Here is a 22,143-nt window from a genome sequence, read left to right as displayed (position 1 = left end):
CATTTTCTGAGCTGGCATTGAGTCTGAGAAGGTTGAGAACCACTAGTATAGGGCATGTTATTCTTATTACCTGCAGGCTGTTCAGTGTTAATTTGAATATTGTTATGTTAATCGCAATTAAGTTTGGTTTGCTTTTAGACTGATGGTTATTACAAATGGACTGATAACAGGAGACTCAAGTATGCTAAATGGGCCCGTGGGGAACCAAAAGCAAGCATAGCCTGTGTTTATTTAGACCTTGATGGAGCTTGGAAGACAGCATCCTGTGATAAAAAGTATTCCTCTGTCTGTAAATGGTCTGATGGTAAGCAGCCAAATGGAATAATTTTGGTTTTGTGACATGGAGTTTGAGTAACTGCGCTAGAGGCTGAATTTGGTTATACTACAGTATATGAATAACTAATATATATTAGCAGACAACCTGTCTTCAAAATGCATTTTTTGTTCATAGTGGATTCATTCAAAGTACTGATATAGCATTAATATAGATTGATATAGATCCCAGTTATCTTTTGGGACTCAAAGTTCTCCCTTAAAGCAAAATGTAAAATGTGGTTTATGGAAATGTTTCACAGTTCTTTAGGAGTCTGCTTATCAAATTAAATGAATACATTAGAGTTTTTGGAAGTGGCTTTCCTCAATGAATGTATATTCCGTTCCTTCAAAGTAAGCAACATGAACCCAATAAGTTGATGAGTTACTAGCCAATACAGACAATGGTTGGAGGGCAACATGAACACTTAGACCTGGTAATTCTTGTTAGCTATGGTTTCTGGTGATTGTTGGCTAGTGGGCTGTGAGACATGCATTGGCATAATCAGAAAGATTGAACTTTGTAGTGATTCTTCAGACTGCATATATGAATTTCCCAAAGCACTTATAAACAGTCTTTGAGAGAAAACCCAGCCTCCCCTGCTTTATCACTTGACTTACAATAGAATCCTTTTAACTGTAGCAGTATGGAGATTTAAAACCCTGGAGAACTTGGTACTTTTGTTTTAAAGATCCTTTTGGTGGTGCATATTCCAGCTCATATGTTTTTGCATCCTGAGAATTTTACTCTGATTCTCAGTTTTACTAATATACTCTTAAACTTAGCCAAAACAACCATATTGTGCTTTGTTTCATGTGCATACCAGAATATTCTATATGGCTTCCAATATTAACTTATTACAACCATTATTTTGATTAAGAAAGTGTGATGTATGGCTACATATGTTCAAGATATGCACAGTCCTACTTATTACCTCCTATGGGTATCAATTAGGGGTTTGTGAAATAGGCCATATTCGATTCAGATTTGGATTCAGCCCAAATCGGGAACAGTGATTCAATTTATTTGAATCACTGTCCCGATTCGATTTGGCTGAATCCGAATCTATAGGGTCGATGCTGATTTGGAGAATCAGTGATTCTGCCATAGACACAGCTTTAAATGTTTTTTCTACATACCTTAAAGTAGCCAGCACGGCTCATGAATGCTGTGATGGTGGGGCAGATGGAGTATCCCAAAGGGAAGCGGGGAAGTGGGGTCCACACACTTGACAGTGAACCCAGAAGTGGATCAGAAGTACTTCCAGTGCACTTCCGGGTCCGCTGCTGAGCACGCTGGGAACCCCCCACCGCCCCTCGTGCTTCTGTGGGACGCTCCATCTGCCCCACCATCTCAGCATTCATGAGCCATCTGGTGCCTTGAGGTATGTAGAAAAAGCATTTAAAGCTGTATCTATGTCTGAATCATCAAATCTCTCTGAATCAATTCAGAAGGTTCCAATTTGATTCAAAGTGATTAAAGGGTCCCCTGATTTGATTTGGATTTGGAGATTCGGCCACCGAATTGAGCTGAATCTCTGTCAAATCGAATCAGCAACTGAAGCTTTGCACAGTCTTAGTATCAATCATATAAACGTTAGCAGGTCAGATATTGGATATGTTTGGTTGCTCTAATGTGTATGATCTGATAAGTCTGGCATAGCTGGAGTGTGCTACACCCCATTCTTTCCTCCTTCTCACCTCTACCCACCCTCTAGAGCAGGTGGTGTAGGGAAGTATTGTATTACCAAATGATAATGTCATAGGGGTCAGAAGCTTCATTTGTTTGATTGCATACCTCATCACTGGGTGCAGATAGGCACCCCAAAGAACCCATGGGACATTGGTCCTAAGGTGGTTCACTAAGCCCCTTACAAGGAAGTGAGAGAGAAATAAGGTATTTCAACATTCCTTCTGTTGCCCAAATGAGGACTACTCAAATTCAAGTTACATGTGTAATAAGTATGTTAGATTATACTTTGATGGACTGCACCATGTTCTTAGTTACTAAAATCCTGGCTTTCTTTCGACTGGGGATTTTTTTTTGCCTTAGTTGTGTTTTAGTTCCTCCTTTCTTAAGCTTCATACTGACCTTGATCAGTATTTCTACCTTCTGTGGATGTCAATGAAGGTGCATGTAAAGGCAAAGAGCATTGTTTCTTTGTGACTCAAAGAAATGATGGGTGCCTGTAGACATGTGGGACATCTGTTCCAATGTGCTGTAATTACAGCATGTCAGAACAGACTCAGTTAATTAATTAGCACACCCCAGCAGCCTCAGCATTTTGTGTATTCAGCATCCCCATTTTTCAAATGGTGGCAGGGGTACTTTAACTAAAACTCATCCAACAAGCTTTAGTTACAGTGCCTCTGCTGGCATTTTGAAGCATGGAATACTGAATACACAAGACATTGCCAGCACTTCAATTAGAGCAGCTTACAAGAGCCACTCTAATTAAAGCCACTCTATATACACATACCGCCCCCCCCCCCGGCACCTGGACTATGTGTAAAGATGTTTTATATGCAGAATGAATTACTATGTACCGAGACACTACAACACTACTATTTCACTAATTTCAGGTTATTCCAATGTGCTGTAATAGTTATTTGTGCTCAGAAATCTCCTGGTGAAATTGCTTTCTTTTGTAAAATGCTGATTCATCTAAGGCCATATACAGATATTCATTTTTTCCTGGGAGTGTTGCTGGTCTCCTAGGAGAAACCATGACTGTACAGATGTTCAGAATTTTTCTCCCAGAGCAAAAATTCGTTAAAATAAGCTGGGAGCAATCAGAGTTAAAACATACCTGGGAGAGTTTCTCCTGAGTGAATGTCTATAGACCATCTCTTCTGAGAAAAGCCATGGCACAGACCTCCAGCATTCCAAGATGTTTTTTTCTACCCCTTCTCCCTTCTCCCACAGGGCACCCACTGACTCTACTACAGGTTTCCCTCAATTTATGCTGTACATGCATTCCTGAAGAACAGCACTTGCATAAAGTGAACCCACTTTACAATGTAACATAAAGGGATAGGTTCCCATGGCAGGGAGGAAGGCTGGGACTAGGAAAGGGGGGAGGGGTGCCACTCCTGGGGCTGCACAAGGCAGCAAAGCAGAGGGAACAGAGCTGCACTCCTCCTGGCCCCAGCTGCAGTGGCCCCGGGAGTCGCTGGCACTAACTGCCTGCAGCCAATGAGCTGCACCATGCTCTGTGTGACCCCACTCACCTCTGCTCCTGGGCTGCGCCATGTCCTGGTGCAGGCAGCTGATGTCATCTGCTCCAGGGCCGCTGCAGCAAGGGCTGGGGTAAGTGCTGTGCCCCACACCACCTGGCGCTTCACTTTCCTGCACTCACTTCAGCCTGTGCTGGAGTGGCCCCCGGGAGCAACTGACACCAGCTGCCCACACCAGGGCACGGCACAGCCCAGGAGCTGGGGTGAGCCCAGGCACAGTGGGACAGGCAGACCATGGTGCAGCCCAGCAGCTGTAAGCAGCTGGTGCTGGCCACTCCTAGGGCTGCTGCAGCCAGGTCTGGGGTGAGTGGGGTCATGGCCCTTTCGCCTCCCCCCACAGACTTACCTACTTGGGCAAGGGGTAGGGGAGTATCTATGCTGATCACATAAGAGTAAATTTACCTTTCATATAATGAATTATGGGTTTAAATATACTCATCACATAAGAGTGAATTCGCATATAAAGAATCCACATAAATTGAGGCAAACCTGTATTCAGAATTTTTCCTGATGTCAATATTCAGAACTTCACTCGACTCTAGTAGTAATGAATAATGCAGACCTTTATTGATTGCACTGTGAGTCTAGTGTGACTTTAGGGGGTAATAATTGCCAATTACAGGGAAGTGCTTGACAGCATTTTATTAACATTTATGAGCCCTATTTTTTAAAATGATTCTATATAGAAGAAATAACAAAATAGCCAAAATTATGTTGACTTCAGCAGGGCCGGCACATCATCTATACTTTCTTAACAGTTACAGTTCCTACAGACCCTCCACAACTTCCTGAAAAATGCCCTGAATCAAATGATGACCAATCTTTTCCGTGGCCATTGCTACATGTTTAATACTGATGAAATAAAATGGAGCGAAGCATCTGTTCAGTGCCTTCGATTGGGTAACAAGCAATTGTATTGGTATTTTATTTATATCACACTTCAGTGCTCACTTTGTTCTTTTGAATTTTGCACTGTTTTTGTTATTTTGAATACTAGGACAAAGGGCTTCTGTACAGCATGGCAGCAGTGCCCCAGCTTGTACAGCCCTAAGTCCACTTTACCCACTTCCTCACACATGCCTCAGGCCTAGAAACATGCTGGAAAATATTTCAGAGGGGGACATCAGACTGTTGTTCTCAGGCCCACTAGAGATGAAGATTTGAGCCTGGCAGAAGAGGGAATTCCTAGATTGTCTTCACCAATATATTTCAGAATTTGGAGCACAGATACAGGAGCAGGTAGTCAAAGAGTGCTCAGGGGTGGATGGTATGGGATATGCTATCTCCATGGTATAGGGAAGCAGAAGCATAGTAGTGTAGGTCCACACTTGGGTCAGTCACAATGCACAAGGCCACCATAGTGGTGGGTGGTTATTTCTGTGCCCCCCCACCAAGGACAGCTGCTACCCTGGTTCCATCCCCCACCACAGGTACACTGTCTCTAGACAAGGATCTAAATTGTTCCCTCCCTTGCATCCTCATGACTTTTTCTACTCCCTATTAATAAACCTGCTTCTTCCCTACTAGCCTACTTCCTGTAGAGGGTTTTATAATAGAAACTCCTACTATTAAAAAACACTAGTTTCTAAAGCAGGATGGAGTAATAAGTGTGTAATCATAGGCTGATTTGTTTCCTAATTCATTTTTTAGGAGCTACTTTGGTTTCCATAGAAGACTTGGCTGAATCAAACTTTTTAACTGTCAGTATTGAGCCCCTTGCAGACAAGACAAGTGGGTTTTGGGCAGGAATATACAGAAATGTGGATGGTAATGATTTTAATTTCAATAATTTATTATAAATATTCTGAATGAAACAGATGGTCTATAATTATAAAAATCTGTCATGACCTATCAGTGTCTAATGCATAGAAAATAGAAATTCATCAGGAAATAGTCTGAAAAATTTATTAAAAAAAGATGTGAAGTGTTTTGCTTAGAAATCTTAACTGAGATTTTGGTCTTATCCAGCCTAAATAGTTCCCTTAAAATATTGTAGAAAAGAGATTTACGAGTTTTTTGTTATGTTTCATTCACAGTAGGGCCCATGAATTCATGACATTCAAGTGGAGGGATTCTTATAGCTACAGAAATACATACAATGCAAAAATCTAGCTTTCATTAGTACATGTTGTAATAACAATTAAAAGTTTTAACAGATACAGTTTCTGAAAAGCAGAACTTATACAGTTCCTGAAAAGCAGAATACAGGAGAAAGAACAAGGGTGGATTTATACTCCAATTGGGCTGGCTATAATTGGGGCTATTATGGGGACCAAAATTGTTTGAACATAAATTAAAACTACTTAAAGGCTGTTATGATTTGTGGTTGTCTTTCACAGCTATCTGTGAACTGCACAGAAGCCCAGAATCTGTGTAACCCCTACAGTTTCTGATTAGTTATATAAGAGCATAGGACTAGAATTCAATCCTGTGGCCACTGAATCCATTGTCCTGTGTTCACAAGTAGCCACTTGTCTAGAGCAGTCCACAGCAGCATCTGCTCCAGCTTGTTTCTCTCACCAGAGCCACGTAGCATCCCGTTAGAAAAAGTAATCTACTGTATGTCACAGGGAAACAGCACTGCACTGACAGTGAAATTATTTGGGAAACCTTGTTCAGACTGACTTGTGCTAGAGAGGCAGGCAAAATCAAATAAAATCCTTACAGTCCTTGCTAATTTGACACAGGACAGTTTTAATTTGACCCTCCAAAATCTAGCTATTGTTTTAACTCTGAGTGAGTAAGACCCACCAGGCAAGCACCTGAGAGGCTTCTCTGTACCTGTTAGAAGCATCAGCACACTACAGACCAACTCATACCTCTACTCAAGGTGGCTGTGTAGTGCTTAAAAGGAAGAGAAAAAAAAAATCCACCATAGAAGCCAAATGCTATGTTCAAAGGAGAATAGATTATTAGTGCAGAACATAAAGAATGATATTCACAGCTGTAAGGAAAGAACTAGACTGTAGATTACTAGGAATATCAGAATGTAGATTATCAGTTCGGGGGCGGGGCCGGGGGGAGTTGTGGTTTGAAGAGAAAAAAAGAGATTACCAAAATGCTTAGTAGAAAGGGAGTCCCCAGTCTAATGCCAGTCAAAAATCCTCCCTCCCTTTTGTTCCTTTCAGTGTTCTTAAGATCCTTTATAAACAGTGCCCACATATTTCAAATGTGGATGTCTAAAATAATGTATCTCATCATACTCCCAAAATATGGGTCTAGATGCAGGACTATGAGTAAAATGTGGATATCCAGTAGGGCTGTGTGAAACACCATCATTTTATTTCGATGCCCATTTTGCCATTTTGAAGGGACTGTGTTTCATCTTGTTGTTTCATTTCGTTTTGAAGCACTGTTCTGTTTCGTTTTGGCAAAACTGTTTCACTGTTTTGAAGTGTTTCGACATTTCACCCATAGGCTATAGTGGGGAATCATGAAAATGCCTACAACTGTCATTTCTTGCCTGATTCAGATGAAAATTGCAGGGATGATAACCCCTTCTGAGGGCATGACACCTGCTAAGTTTCAAGGAGATAGGTGCAGAGATTTCTTGGAAACTGCACCTCGAACTGTTCAAAGCAAAACTCCTGATACTTGCCAGCAGCGATAGCCTCCTCTCATCCAGCACTCAGATCCAGGGACCTGCACCCTGGGAGGGCTGTGCTGGACTCTTCTCTGGAGCCATGCACCAGATGACAGGAGGCTGCCGCTGCCACCCAGGACCAGTGCTGGGTGCTGCCTGCACCCAGCGCCAGGGAAGTTTGAACCTGCCATTGGTCCCAGGTGGCAGAGGCAGCCTCCTGTCATCCGGCATGCAGGTCCAAGGGCTCGCACCCCTGGGAGAGCTGACAGGCAGTGCTGAACTCCTCCCAGGGGTGAGGGCCACCAGATTTGTATGCCAGATGACAGGAGGCTGCCCTGTCACCTGGGACCAGCGCTGGGCACAGCCCGCGCCCAACGGCAGGGAAGATTGATTCTGCTACTAGTCCCAGGCAGCAGAAGCAGTCTCCTCTCATCCAACATGCAGATCTGGGGGCCCACAGCCCCATGGACCTCAGCCCAGCAGCAGGAGGCTGGGAGAGCCAGGGCCATGCTCCACCTCCCGCTGCTGGCTTGAGCTCGATGGGGCTGGTGGAGCCAGTTGGAGCACAGCCCAGTGGTGGGAGGCAGGGAGAATCAGGACTGTGCTCTCCCCTGCTTTCCACCACTGGGCTGCTTCAAAACTTAAAACATTTTGAAACTTTCAAAACGTTTTGAGTGCCCTCATTTTGATTCAAAGCTGTTTGAAGCTTTTTGTTTCATTTCAATTTGGCTGTTTCAAGCTTGAAACACGTCAAAACAGCTTTGAAATGAAATATTCAATGAAATTTCATACAGCCCTAATATCCAGATCTAAGATAAGCTGCATTTACTTTCCTTTGTAAAAGAATAAGAGGAAGTAAAATCTATTAGTATATTATGGAATAACTGACAGAAAGAAATATTAAAAATCCCTTGTAGAAAATAGAAAAAAAAATAAAAACTGACAGATTTCATTAATATCTTTGTTGATTATTTGTTCTGCCCTTTTAATTCATTTTCAAATTTATAACATTAGGGGAGTGGTTATGGCTAGACAATGCTGCAGTAGATTTTGTCAACTGGAAAAAAAAGGGAGCCTTCGAGTAATCATTCTGATTACTGTGTGGAAATATCTGCCTCATCTGGGTACTGGAATACCATTCCCTACTCTTCCAAAAAGAAATCTGTTTGTAAAAAAAGCAAAGAGTAAGTGATATGTTTATTCTTTTATATTGATGCTTATGGTTTTATTTTAATGGTCAGACCACAGGATATGTACTGTTTGAGTTGTCTAGTTTAAAATATTTACATTTTCCCTCTACAGTTTGTTTAGCATACAGTGCCAAAAATATATGTATGTGTACATAATTTAAATACCACATACTCAAAGACTCATTTATAAACATGTAAATATTGTATAAAAACATTTTTGTATTCTATACTAAACTGTCACAAACCACAGTTTATGTTAAGTAACTATATAATTATTAACATGACAAAGATGGCATTTGCTCTCAAATGAGAGAGGAAAGGGAAAAATAATCAAAAGAGAGCAAATTAAAAAAATGTTAAGTAAAGACTGTAAATTTAAAACATTTTTGGAAAGCGATAAACAGGCCAGTTAAATGCCCCCCTACAGTTTATGACATGCTCAGAAATATATTGTATTATGCCAGCTCCCCAGCTTTCTTCCCATAGATGATATAGCTATCTTGACATTTTATTGGTACATGTAAGTAAGCAGGATATTGGCCCTTCCTGTGCTGCACATGCTTCAGATTTTTCTATGAAGTTGTACTCTGTCAGCCATGCCAAAGAAAGTTCAAAAAGTACCTAAGGATAACCACAAATCTTTGAAAATGCTTTAAATGGCTTGGTGATGCTTTTCTTCCATTTTTCCTACTAGCTTTAATTTTCTCCCTCCAGACAACAGGAATTACTTTTTAAACAATTTTCTTGTCTGCCTCCTTTTGTGTGAAGATACAGGCTGTACTTTGTTCAAGTGAGGTGGCTGATCTAATTCTGGTTAAGTAAAAACAAAATGAAATCATTGTTCAAATTCCTGCGGAAACCTTTGGGAAGCTAGTAAAAAAGGTTCAGTTAGCACTTATTTTTTATATTTTATTTCTGTATGATTCAGGGCCATCTGCTTTTGGCAGGAAGGAGAAATAGAGAAATAGCATGAGTTGTGCTACTGGGTGATATTTCTGACTCAGCTGAAACAGCAATGTTGCACAAGGCTTTGATTTCCTCTCCAGTTTTACAAACCACAAAGGTTCTGAACTTTCTGAGTTTCACCAATTATTAATCTCTCCAAAAAGAACTGAAAGTCTCCAAAAGCAAATAACAATTTCTCATGCAAGTGACATCCTCAGGTCTTTATGAAGGAGTTCCTATTTTAGGGCAATTTTTTATTTTCTCTCAGGAGGCCAGAATTGAATGTTCTTGATTATCACGAGCGTCCTGGAAAACATCACATCAGTACTGACACATGATTGTACCTTTGCAATTGGATGGGTCTGGTACTTTTACTGCAAGTGCAAACGTCAGTGATGGAGCAAGGAGCAGTCTTACACAGGCTGTAGTTACACATGCATTTCAGAACCTGCATTACGTGGTTAATAAGTGAATGCTGCACCATCTAATCTAACTTGTGGTATAATAGATACGTTTCTTCTGTGTTCCTATATGATACGATGCTTCATTGTACTTTTAAGTCCTGTCTAGGACAATGCCAAAAGAATGTGGTCTGCTTCTGCACATGGTTCAGTAAAGGCAATATCATCCTGCCAAATGTGTTCATGGATTCAGAATCATCCAGTTTCTATCAAAATGCTCAGTGTTAGTGGTGTTAATTTCAAAAGACTTTCAGAGAGCGCCCTCATTCTACAGCATAAAGAAACTGCATTAGAAAACTGTCAGCTGATATAAATGAAGTGTGTAAGGATGGAAGTTAAGAATGCAAACTTTGTGTGCTGTGAATACTACAGCACATTAAATCAAAACCTGTCTTGGCTAGTCTGGGTATAACATAGGAAATCAGGTCATTTTTTCATTATTCAATAAGTGGGGCCAACTGCTCTCTTATTCTAAGATCTGTTCAGTGCAGCATATATGGGTGAGGGATGGGGAGCCATCAGAAGCCTGCTATGTCAGGTTTGTAGGGGAGTTGATATACAAGCCAATTTGAATAACTTGACATCCCCAAGACCCTTACAAGTGAAGTCTTAAGTAGGACTCAACATCTTTGCACTGAGTGATACATCAGGGAGAGGAATCAGAAGAAAGCAGGGTGGGACACTGGCTGTTTTGTGGGGATTCAAATTAAATATACATTTAAGCAGACTTGAAGACTTTTCAGAAGAATAACAAATTAAAATAACTCTGTGCATAGAGAAAGGTCATTTAAGCACATGTCTGACATTAAGTACAGTCAGGCCTCAATTTACAGTGGTTACGTTCTTGAAAAAACACTGTGCCAGTAGAAATCATGTAAAAGATACCAAGGGTCTATGGGAAATAAGGGTTTAGGTTCTAGATGTGGCTGACAATTTGGGTGAAAAATGCTCGTTTGTGCACGCAGCTGCAGCGCAGCATGCAGGCAGTGAGGAGCAGAGCACAGTAGCTTGAAGTGTTGTGTGTAGGTGTTAAGCCTGGTGTGGTAGAAGGGAAGGGGTGTGGAGAGGGCAGATCAATGCCCCCTATGGTGAGAGAGGAGTGGGGCAGGGGCAGACACTGTCCAGTTGGGGCAGGATGGGCTGGGCACAGGATGGAGCCACAGCTTGTCCAGGGGGCGCAAAGGGGGTGGCTCTCACCGCTGTGCACACCCTGGGAGGACACGGGGGTGGTGTGTGTCCCCGGATATGCATGGGCAGGCTGCAGCTGTGGGCTGGGGCCGGGGCTGTGAGGGGCTCTTCTTGATGGGGGCTGAGCCAGGCTGGGCTTGGGGTGGATGGCAGCAGCATTGCGGGGGGCTACAGTGAAATATGGGGTGGCTGCAGGGTCCCCCGTAGCACCCTCCCAGTGCTGCCACCACCCATGCCAACATATGAGCACCTTACCACATGGTGAAAGAGGCAGAGATTTACTATACATCAGCTGTACCATGATAACTGCCCATATGTATGAGCTCTCACCCCAGGTTAGGTAGAAGCTAAGCTGTGGTACTCTAGCCTCAGTGAATGAGGGGTTAACTACTCTGATTTAGACTTCATTTGTGAGTATCTAAGAGCATAAATGTTAAAATTTCATACATATTAAAGCAGGACTCTCTTCCTCCTGCAGTAAGAGTGAGTTTTGAATTAATATTTTGGGGATAGTGAGTCTGATGTTCCTTTTTTCTTCTCCTTCCATATTTGCAGTTTTCTGTGGTCAGTCTGTATGTGTGTTAATTTTAAAAAGTATTCAGAAATAAAATACTATCTTGCTTCTCTATATTCCTGATTGTAAGTTAACCAGTGAACCAGGGGACTAAGCCTACAGCACCCTTAGTCTATATACACCTATTATCATAGAAAATTAGGTTTGGGAGGGACTTTCGGAGGTCATTTATTCCAACCCGCTGCTCAAAGCAGGACCACCCCCAACTAGATCATTTCAACCAGGATTTTGTTGGACCAGGCCTTAAATATATATATAATGACTGCTATTTTGCCTGGGAAATATACAGAATACTTTGCACTTTGTTCCACCCCTTAAAGCTGGTCTTATTGGCTAAGTACAGACAGTTAAAAAGCCTCAGGCAGAATTGATTCAACTTTTGCAAGTTAGTCTAAGCTTTGTAGATTGAACTGATAAGCAAGTGAACAGACTTTCATTTTTGAATCCTGAAATTCAGCCACATGCCTGCAGTGACCCAGGCCAGAAGAGGAGGGGCACTAGAACATGCCTCCCTCCTTGGTTGGAGTAGTTTGCTTGGGCCAAGGCTAGCCCTCCCACCCTGCCAGGTGCAGGGGAGGTGCAAAGCATTGTGGGGGATTGTGTGTTAACTTGAATCAGGAGGGAATCTGGCACAGAAGTTCAATAAACCAGTCCAACTTAAATTAATGAAGTCTGATACTACATCCATCCAGGGTTATGTTAAACCAGTTTCAACCATTTTGAAAGCAGTTTGTGTGCACTGCACTTCTGTTGTGTTACAAAATTTAACTGGTCTTCAATCATTTATACCACTTTACTTGTAATTTCTATCCCTAGCCATCATCACTCCACCTGGCAAGACCACTTCACTGGATAATTCTAATGAACTAAGTAGCCTTATCTAATTAAAAAGATTACTTTAAGTTTAGTACCAACATGATTTAAAGTATTGGCACATTTAATCAAATAGGTTCCTGATTTATGTCAATGTAAATGAGTAGAAAATTCAAGTTAATGATTTTCTGTAATCTGCAACCTGGTACTTATCACAGTTGTTGACTGGTAATTTCTTTACATTTCTTTACAGAAGACAAAATGGACGAGGAACCTGTCCAAAGCAGAATTTGGATACTGATTATTCTGGTCCTGTTAATTTTCACAGGAGTGGGCATCATGATTAACAACTTATTCAAAAGGCTGAATCAGCTACAAATGAATGTGAGCTCCAGTAGCATACTGTTAGAGCATAGTGGTGCTATAACAGAAATATAATTGGAGAAAATAAGCCCTTAAGCAAAAGTTATATTTGCCTATTGCATTCTGCACATTTTTATACATACTAACTGAAACTATTTATCCTTTTAAACTACCACAAGAAATTCTTAAACTTTTTCACAGAAGTAAGATTTAGGGCCTTGCCATATAGGACATATGTGTTAACTGCATATAAATCTACACATTCAAGTGGTAAAACTTACTTAGTGCGATCCTATCATGGCAGTGTCACAACTTTTTGGGTGAGGAATATCTACATATCCTACTAAGTAACACATTCAGCTATTGCCAGATTACTCCTATGAGTTTAAGTCTTCTGTGTGGTGCTGGGGTTGGCAATGACAATCAGATGATGCAGTGCCAGGGCAGGGGCAACAATCAGCTCATTGTCAAGCTCACTTCCCCCACTACACCTGAGTCTTAAGCCAGTGCTGAGATGTGAATCAGCAATTAGCTGGTGTCTTGATCTCTGCACTGCTGTGTGTGTCAGTCACTTTTTTTCCCAGCTCTTCTATTTACCATACTTGTCAATAAGCCATACCATATATTTTCCCTTAGGGCCTTGTCACAGGGGACACTGGGCATGTGTTTTATTTAGAACATGGTAAGCATTAGCATACCATATTAAAGGTTAGAATGTGTTCAGAGCAGTTTCCTGGTAACGCTTACTATGATCTCTCAGCCCACATACTTCATAGTGAGCTCAAGCCTCTCAATTTTTGCTAAAACTTACTCATTATCTATAAAGAATCTCAATCTTAGACATATGGGGCATGTCCAAATGAGCACTGCTAATTTGCAGTGCAGCAGTTGAGGCGGGGTGTTGACACTGGGAGATCGCAGTGTCAAAAAAACCCACCACTAAAAAAAGTGATGTGGTGCATACAGCAGCATCATGCACCACCAGAAAGGGAGCCTAGCTGGCCAGAGCCATATTCTGGCTTCCAGCCAGGGTCTGAGCAGCTGGCTCAGTGCCGCTGTTGCCCGAGGAGGCCCCCAGGATCCCAGGTAAGGCTGCTGTGGCTAGCACAGGCTAGCCTCAGCCTCCCCTACCCCACCTAAGTTACTTTGCTGAGTGCCATAGTGTGCATGCATGGGCATGCCCTGGGACAAATAGCAGCTGCCCAAATATACCCTGTTGCTACTTGTCCCATAGGAAATGCATGCCTCTGCATCTGTGTGCTTGCTGGGACATGCCCATAGTGAGCATTCCCTCAACAAATACTCCACGGGCATCATATCAACTTCATTACAAAGATCTTGCTGCTGGGACATAGGCTAATGAAGGAGTTTATAAGATTGCTGCAGTGAAGATGACTTTGGGATGTATGAAGTTACGTGAATAATTGTTTTTCGTCTTTGTTCATTCAGTGTTAAAATCCAAACTACACAAGTATTGATTTTGTAAAATGTGATGTAAACCTTATTAAAATCATGTTCATGGATCAATATATTAATAAATGAAAGTGAATGTTAATTGCTTTTCTTCATTTGTGGCTTCAGCTCAAGTTTTGTAAAATAAACATGGCTGCATATTTTTATTGGTCAAATTTTTATGACATTCTATGAGTATTAACCTTTTTATCAGCTTGAAATTGACACTATGTAAATATATAAAATAAAATATGTATTCCTTAGATGATAATATCTTATTCCTTAGATAATAATACTTAAATACTGAAGCCTGCAGAGATGCCACATAGTTTGTAAGCAAGGGGTTAGGGAACTTTTATTTGTGACAAGATGAGTTATAACCAAGAGTCCCCAGAAAGCAGATGCTGCATATACTTGTTTAAAACAGAAAAACAATAATAATTTTAAAAGTGTAAAATAAAACTGTCTTGGTTAAATTTTCTTTCATATGACTTTGTTGTGAAAGTACTTTTCTGACTTTCTGATTAGTCCCACACTACAGTATCTCTTGAATTCAGATGCTATGGGTATGATACAACATACTAAGCATGCCTACACATGCATTTACACCAAATTAAACTTACTGTGTAGCAGGCGGAAATAGGCCATCATCTACACATACAGGCATTAAAATGCATTAACACTGTCCCAAGTCAGTCCATACACACAGTGTTACTGCACAGTAAGTCTACATGTAAGTTGCCTACATGTGTGCGCAGTAAGTTGTCTACTGCATGTGTTACTGCACAGTTACTAATCAGGCGTAAATTTGATACCTGCGTAATGCTCAAGTTGGCATAAGTTACCATATTTACTGTGCACTACAGGTGTACACGTGTAGACACCCTCCTGTACTATGGAGTAATTTTGGTTGCTATGCAGTAAATGCACACATGTAAATGCACCTACTCAACACTTTATGGTAGCAGACAGCCTTCCAGCCATACTGGCTTATTTTACCCTTCTCTCCTCTATGTCTTCTATTCTCTATACCAGATTTAAAATGGCCTGTCTGCAAGTTACAGGAGAGACCCTGGGCATCAAGAGGCCTGAGGATAAGACTATAAACTAGAAAAATCCTCAGACCAGGGACTACGCAGGAAGGCTATTGATCTGTATGTGAATATCCTCATACCAACATGTAGCTGTCATATTAAACTAGTAAAGACAACTTTTTTTACATTCATAAAAAAAGGCATGTTTGTGCTTATTTGAGGAAAAACTTAATGGGATTTTTAGTTTGAGGTTTTTGTCATAGGAAAGGGGGGAAAAACACCCAAACAGATATTTATGTAGCCAGATCTGTGTTCTTTTCCCCTACTTTAAAAGAAGAAGAGCTGCTTGAAACAGAAGCATGAATGAAACAGGGCCAAAGATGGCTGCAAACACATAAGTGATATAATGTCCCTTAAAGAAGAAGTAATGTCTTACATAAGTTATAGATAAAGGAGAATGGCTCTTTTAAATTCTTATATAAAATCGTGTATTCTTGTTAAGAGGAATAATTGAAACAAGAACTAAACCATATTATAATATCTGCTTCCCACTGAAACAAATAACAATAACATCATTTTCATAAGAGCATTATTTTAATAAAGGATAAAGGAAAATGATTACTAGAGGGTCAGATTATTATGTTTATGAATGAAACACCTCTGTAAGACTTTTGGTACCTGGCATGAAAATTCATCCTTCCTGTAGCAGTCTGCTTCTTATAGGCACGTTCTGAGGTGGTAGCAGAATTTTTAGATCAAAACTTCAGAGAAGTGCTTTTTGCCCTTAGATGGAATGTACTTCTCCTTTGCAACATGTCTTGCAAACACTGACTACAACCAGGAATTGGTCAAAAGTAAATAAAACTTTTCAGAAGAAATTGGCAAAATATTTATGACCTTTATCAAAATAATCTGGAGTTCAATTTTTTTTACCTTGGTCTACTTCATATGCTTATTTGCACTTTCTTTAGGGATTCAGCTTGTTTGCTATGCATGAGAAAGAAATTTATCTACTCAACTCACTTATTATTTGAACAAAAGGTATATTTTCTGAAAATGTATCGGTATATCAAATAATGGCATGCTATATCTTAATGTTAACATGTTATGACTTAATGTTAGAGGCTCTTTAAGGCCCCCAGCAGACATTATTTCCAGCAAGCATCAGGTAATGTTGCTCAGTAGAACCTGTTGCTCCATGTGACCTGATTCATATTCATTGGACTAACTATCCAAGGGGGAAAAACATAGCTTGGTAACTTACTTCACTAGCACTTGCTTGCAACAGGAGCTGAAGAGCTGCTGGCACCATTTGTAATTCCTCCTCCCTCACCTCCAGCCTTCCACTGTTCTGCTAATGAGAAGTAGGCTCTGAGCTCACCAGTTGAACTCCCCCTGGGTGAAGGAGCTGCTGCCCCAACTCTTGCACAAACAGGGGAGAACCTGTGCAAAGGTCAAGTGTGGGAAGGGGAGGGGAGTGGTGGGGCTAGAGGAGGGGCAGTGAGTCATAACATTTCCTTTTGTAGCATCCTGGAGCAGCAGAGTTTAGCATAAGTCACAGGAAGTTCCTCTGCAGGAAGGAGTTGAAGTAGAGGAGAGAGCTGCCCACCTTGGGATGCTGGAGGGCCTGGCCTAACACTATCACTCTATGTATAACATTCAAATTGAAGCATGATGCAAACAAGCTGTAAAGATGTTCTACATTTTACAAGTAACATCTTTGTGACTGGATCAGCATTTTTGTGGCTTGTTATTGGATAATACATTTCTTGAACATATGGCACTTTCCAATTTATTTCTCCATTACTACATATATCAGTAACTGGGAAGCATCTCACTCATCAAGCAGAGAAGAGACAGTAGAGGAAGGGAAAGGAAAGGAATCCCACCATGCAGCTTACTGTCCAGTGCAGAAAGACCTGCAGCTTTTATGGATAGATCTGTGGACTAAGAAATGAACTCTTAAGTCACCTCAAGACCCACCAATGAGCCAAGGTAGAGATCCTTGAATCAAGGGATTTTTTGATGATAACTAGATGATCCCATGAGGTTCCTTCCAGACCTACTTTCTTGTAAGTGCAGATCCTATTCTTTGCGGCTTCAGGGACAAGACTAGGAGTACTGGCCTCAAAGTGCAGCAGGGGATATTTAGGTTGGATATTAGGAAGAATTATCTCACTATGAGAGTGATTAAATGTTGGAACAAGCTGCCCAGAAAGACTGTGGAGTCTCCATCCTTGGAAATGTTTAAGAGTAGGTTAGATATCCACTAGACTGGGATGGTTCAGGTTGAAATGATCCTGCCTCAAGCAGGGGTTGGACTAGAAGCCCTCCTGAGGTCCCTTCCAACTCTACTTTTCTATGGTTCTATGATTCAGTGATAAACATACAGCAATATAACTCATCTGTATACATATAGAACAGTTATACTGTGATATCTAGTGGGCACTCTGAAGCAGCTATTCTATAGCTGCCCCCCACCTGGTGTAAGTTTTCCCATTTGTTATTTAGGGAAGGCAATTTATCTCCATTAATAGACTCATTTGCTAAAATCACTTACAAAAAGATGTATTTTTATACATCTGGGTAGCTGATGCATCTGAGTTATCTTGGGACGATGACCATGAAGACAAGACACTAGTTTTACCCTGAGATGAAGTAAGGAAGGTCAGGGTATAACAGTTTATAAGCTCACATAGTTTACTTTGTGGTCAAACTGAAATGCTTTTTCTCATTGTGTTTTCACTGCTACACAGCTTATACAAATTATTTTCCAAAGGTAAAAAAAAAACCCCTCCTTTTTCAGTAGTAAAGATAAGACCTGTATCCCATTTGCTAATTTTCTCTATTCTTACCAAGTATTTATTTAAGGTGTAACACTCAACTTCAAAGAAAGGCACACCTTTGCTCTTCTTCTCTTTCTGTTCCCTGCTACTCTCATTTGAGGTCTGATTGACAATCCCAAATCCGACCCTTTTGTGCAATTTAATTTATTTCCAGAAGGGTGGTATTGAACAGTTACTGCTTTATCACCTACATTTCTATGGAAAGAAACTTTTCCCTTGGAAGCAAAATTTGAATTGTATATTCATGTTATTTCAGAATGATACATGTGACAGGATAGTTCCTTATTTAGAGCCCTGAGGTCTCTACTAATTCATCAGCTTTTCAAAACTAAGGAAGGCCTGCTATCAGCGTGTTTTAAAATGATTTTATCAACAGAAACTGATTTCAGTTCCTCTCTTAAGGAAAAGAAAGAAGGAAAGGATAGAAACATTTCTGATGAGTCTTTTCAGGTTCCTGGGTTTTCTTTCTCTCATGAATTCAGCTGTTCAGCTATTTGGTAAGTACCTGTTTTGTGTTCCTTGTAAAAGTGGATATGAAAGTGCTTCTTCAATGTTTTTTTCTTTGAGTACTTTAACACTTTGGTAGTCTGGTGATACTGCAGCCAGTACTCATGTTAAGTGGAATGGCATGAAGAAATGTGACAGAGATTCTTATCCAGGAAGGAGAATATCCCCACAACTGGGAGCGGCAGGGCATAAAGGGCAGAACAGGACCAGAAGCACGGGCAGAGGAACAGAGCTGTAGTCATGAAGACTCGTAGTGAAACCAATGGCAATCAGCTACATGTAATGAGTTTGGTATCAGCAGGATATGCTCTGCTTGTTTAGATATTTCAGTGAAAAAGGAGACAGGAAATTGTGTGTGTAAAGATGTGATATAAAATTGTGAGACTATAGGGATAGGTAAGGGGTGTAATTAAGGTTTTATGTGAAAGTTAACTTTGAATAAGAATACGAAAGCAAGATCATGGCTGGCTCTGCATAAGCGTGTTAGGATGGGGACAGATCGCAAAGAGTCTTTCCCATATCATTTAATTCAGGAGCCACATGAAATAGCTGGGCAGTACTGGCATATTAATGCTGCCAGCAGCACTTGTTACCAAACAGAGTAGTTCCAGTGAGCCACTAAAGGATAATGCAACTGAAGCCTGAGCTGCATTGGTGTCCAAGGGAAATTATTACTATACCCCACTGATAATATTACAGTCTCCCAAGTACACTAGCTGGCACCAAGGCCAATATTTTAAGCATACTTCATGAGTGCACAAAAAGAAATAGTTTCTATCCCATTTACAGTTAACCATTTCAGTAGGCACAGCAGGAAAAAAGTAGATGACATGATTTATAATTTCTAGTTCATGCTTGGAGCAACGTAGTACAGAGAGTCTTCAACTCTTCTACTCTTTGCCAGGTGTATCTAAGCCAGGAGATAAGACATACCTTATGTATATCATAAGATGTGTCTAAGGAGCATAATGTAATGCTGTGCTAAATTACGCTAAAGGGCCTAACCCAGATACAGGGAGCAGTGTAGCACACTGACTGGGCTACTTATTAGGGTAGGCAGTACATGATGTTAATGCAGATCTGGTACACAAAATCTCTCTTTCAGTGATATGTCAAATACCTTTGCATAACACTGCACTGTAGTATGCAGACTTCCCCATAATGTTGCACATACTGTGATTTGTAGCTTTGGATGGACTAATGTCTGATGGTATAAATAACAATAGACTCTGACTGCAACTACATTAAAGAAAGGGATAAGAACTGGGCAAGACAACAAGCTACTTTTTGGCAGTTTCTTTTTCTGTTAAATGAGAAATTGCAGTGTAGCACCCTAACACCCTGATCCAAAGAAAATACAGAATAACAGAACACCTTTTGTACTGAATACGATAGATGGCCTGTGAAAGAAAAGCTCTATGCTCACATATTTACAGAATGCATTATAATATATACATATAGCCTGTTTCTAGTTCAGAAATATAAAAAGTAATTCTAATGCATAATATACCAGGTGATGATAACAGCTTGGTACAATGAAGAAATACCATAGTTGATACAATGAAGAAATACCACAGTTCCCTGAATCTAAGACAACTTTAAATTTTAGACCACCCTGCAATTATTAGATTCAATAAATGGAAAATTAAAATTTGTTATTATTTTCCATGAATAAAATCTAATTATTCGATGATTGTCTTAAATTCATCCACCAAAACAGCAGTGGGGGATGAGAGCCCAGATCTGCCTTGCCCCCTGTGCCTATCTGCCCCTCTGCCACTTGTCTGCCCTCTTCCCCCAGTGCCTGCATCCCCACCACACCCCACCTCATCCCCGCCTGCCACCTCAGTGTGTTCATCCTCCCACCATTTATCTTCTGCATGGCTCTGGGGCAGTTAGCACTGACAGTGACACCCCACCCCAGCCTGTCCCAGCCAGGCAGAAGCAACAGTAGCAGCTCCAGGCCTGCCTGGGTGGGGGCAGAGGGGCCAGAGCCAGAACTGAAGGTAAGCAGTGGGTGGGGAGGGGCAAGTGGCCAGGAGGGCAAGCAGCAGGGCAGCAAGGGTGCAGACTGCATGATGTTCCCCTCACTCCCCCCACACCCAAGCTGTACACCATGGGTCTCCCCCAATGAGAGGTCCCCCCACACTCCCCCTACAAAGAGGCCCCTCCACCACCAGGAGTCACCCGACCCAAGGCAGGCAGCAGCTCATCTCTGTCTTTGGCCCTGAGCCTGGAGCTGAAGCCAGAGCTGAACCGCTGCCTGCCCTGAGCTGCTACTCAAATCTAAAACAATGGGTTTTCCCCACCGTGTTGATTCTTTCATGTTGATGAAACTTCTTCTTGGATTCAAGTAAATATATAAAGCTTTCCTAGAGATCTGTTTGAAAGCCTGCTTGGAAGAGGCATTTTTCAGAGGGATTTAAGAATGAGGTCTCTTATAGTTATGACATGTTTTAAAATCTGGTATAATATAAATCACTGTTTCTTCTTAGTGTGCATACTTGATAGTTCCTCTATGCCTGTCTGTTTGAGTCATTTCTGATTTTCCTCTCTATTAACTAGGCTTTGTGAAGATGCTACCTTTTTCATTGTAAGTGGGACTTGAACCCTGATTATTTTGATGTAAGAAAAGGTCCATACTTCTTTCAAAGCACAGTATCACCACAGTTTACAGTCTCTGCTACCCTCTCTTTAACATATTCATTCTTCTCATTTTGTTTTGCAGATAATGACATCTTTTTAATATATAATGAAGACAGTAAGTACTGTATGCAAGCTCAGAGCTATAGCTCAGTCATAACTGCTCCTTGTGATCAGAATGCTATCTCACAAAAATTTAGGTGGGTCTCTGTGCACCAAATTATGAGCCCGGCATTCACTTTAGGCTTGGCAGTGCCTTCAAAGAAGGAACAAGTAGAGGTATTTTTGTATCCTTGTAACAAGACAAGTCAACTTCAACAATGGGAATACAGAAATGAGAGCTTTCTTACAATCCAAGGAGAAAATTTGTTTTTCAGCTCTGGCAGCAGAACAAAAGAGAACATCATGCTGCACAAGGTTTCAGGTGTGAAGAGTAAGTGGAAAATCCATGGAACCTCAGATGGTTTATGCTCTTGGGTATATGATGGTAAAGTTTGAAAGTTAATCCTTATATTCTTGTTTATTAATTTGTTTATGTTCCCATTGGGATTTCAGATGAGGGAAAGTACTATAAGGATGAATGGAAAACACATAAAAAAGTTTAAAATGACATTTTCATTGTATGTTAAAGAAATACATACAGGCATACCTCAGAGATATTGTGGGTTGGGTTCCAGACCACCGCAATAAAGCGAATATTGCAATAAAGCGAGTCACATGAATTTTTTGGTTTCCTAGTGCATATAAAAGTTATGTTTACATTATACTGTAGTCTATTAAGTGTGCAATAGAATTATGTCTAAAAAACAATGTATATACCTTAATTAAAAAATACTTTATTGCTAAAAAATGCTAACCATCATTTGAGCCTTCAGTGAGTCGTAATCTTTTTGCTGGTGGAGGGTCTTGCCTCGATGTTGATGGCTGCTGACTGATCAGGGTGGCGGTTGCTGAAGGTTGGGATGGCTGTGGCAATTTCTTAAAATAAGACAACA

General features: G+C 40.9%; 1 pseudogene; it reads left to right on the top strand.

Moving 5' to 3' along the window:
* Nucleotides 1-12,772, top strand: part of LOC109306551 — a 50,666-nt pseudogene extending 37,894 nt beyond the window's left edge.
* The last annotated feature ends 9,371 nt before the right edge of the window (nt 12,773-22,143 follow it).

This window comes from Crocodylus porosus, unplaced genomic scaffold (genome assembly GCF_001723895.1).
Source record: "Crocodylus porosus isolate Cpor-Errol unplaced genomic scaffold, CroPor_comp1, whole genome shotgun sequence".
Taxonomy (NCBI): domain Eukaryota; kingdom Metazoa; phylum Chordata; order Crocodylia; family Crocodylidae; genus Crocodylus; species Crocodylus porosus.
This window is presented reverse-complemented; position numbering and strand designations above follow the sequence as displayed.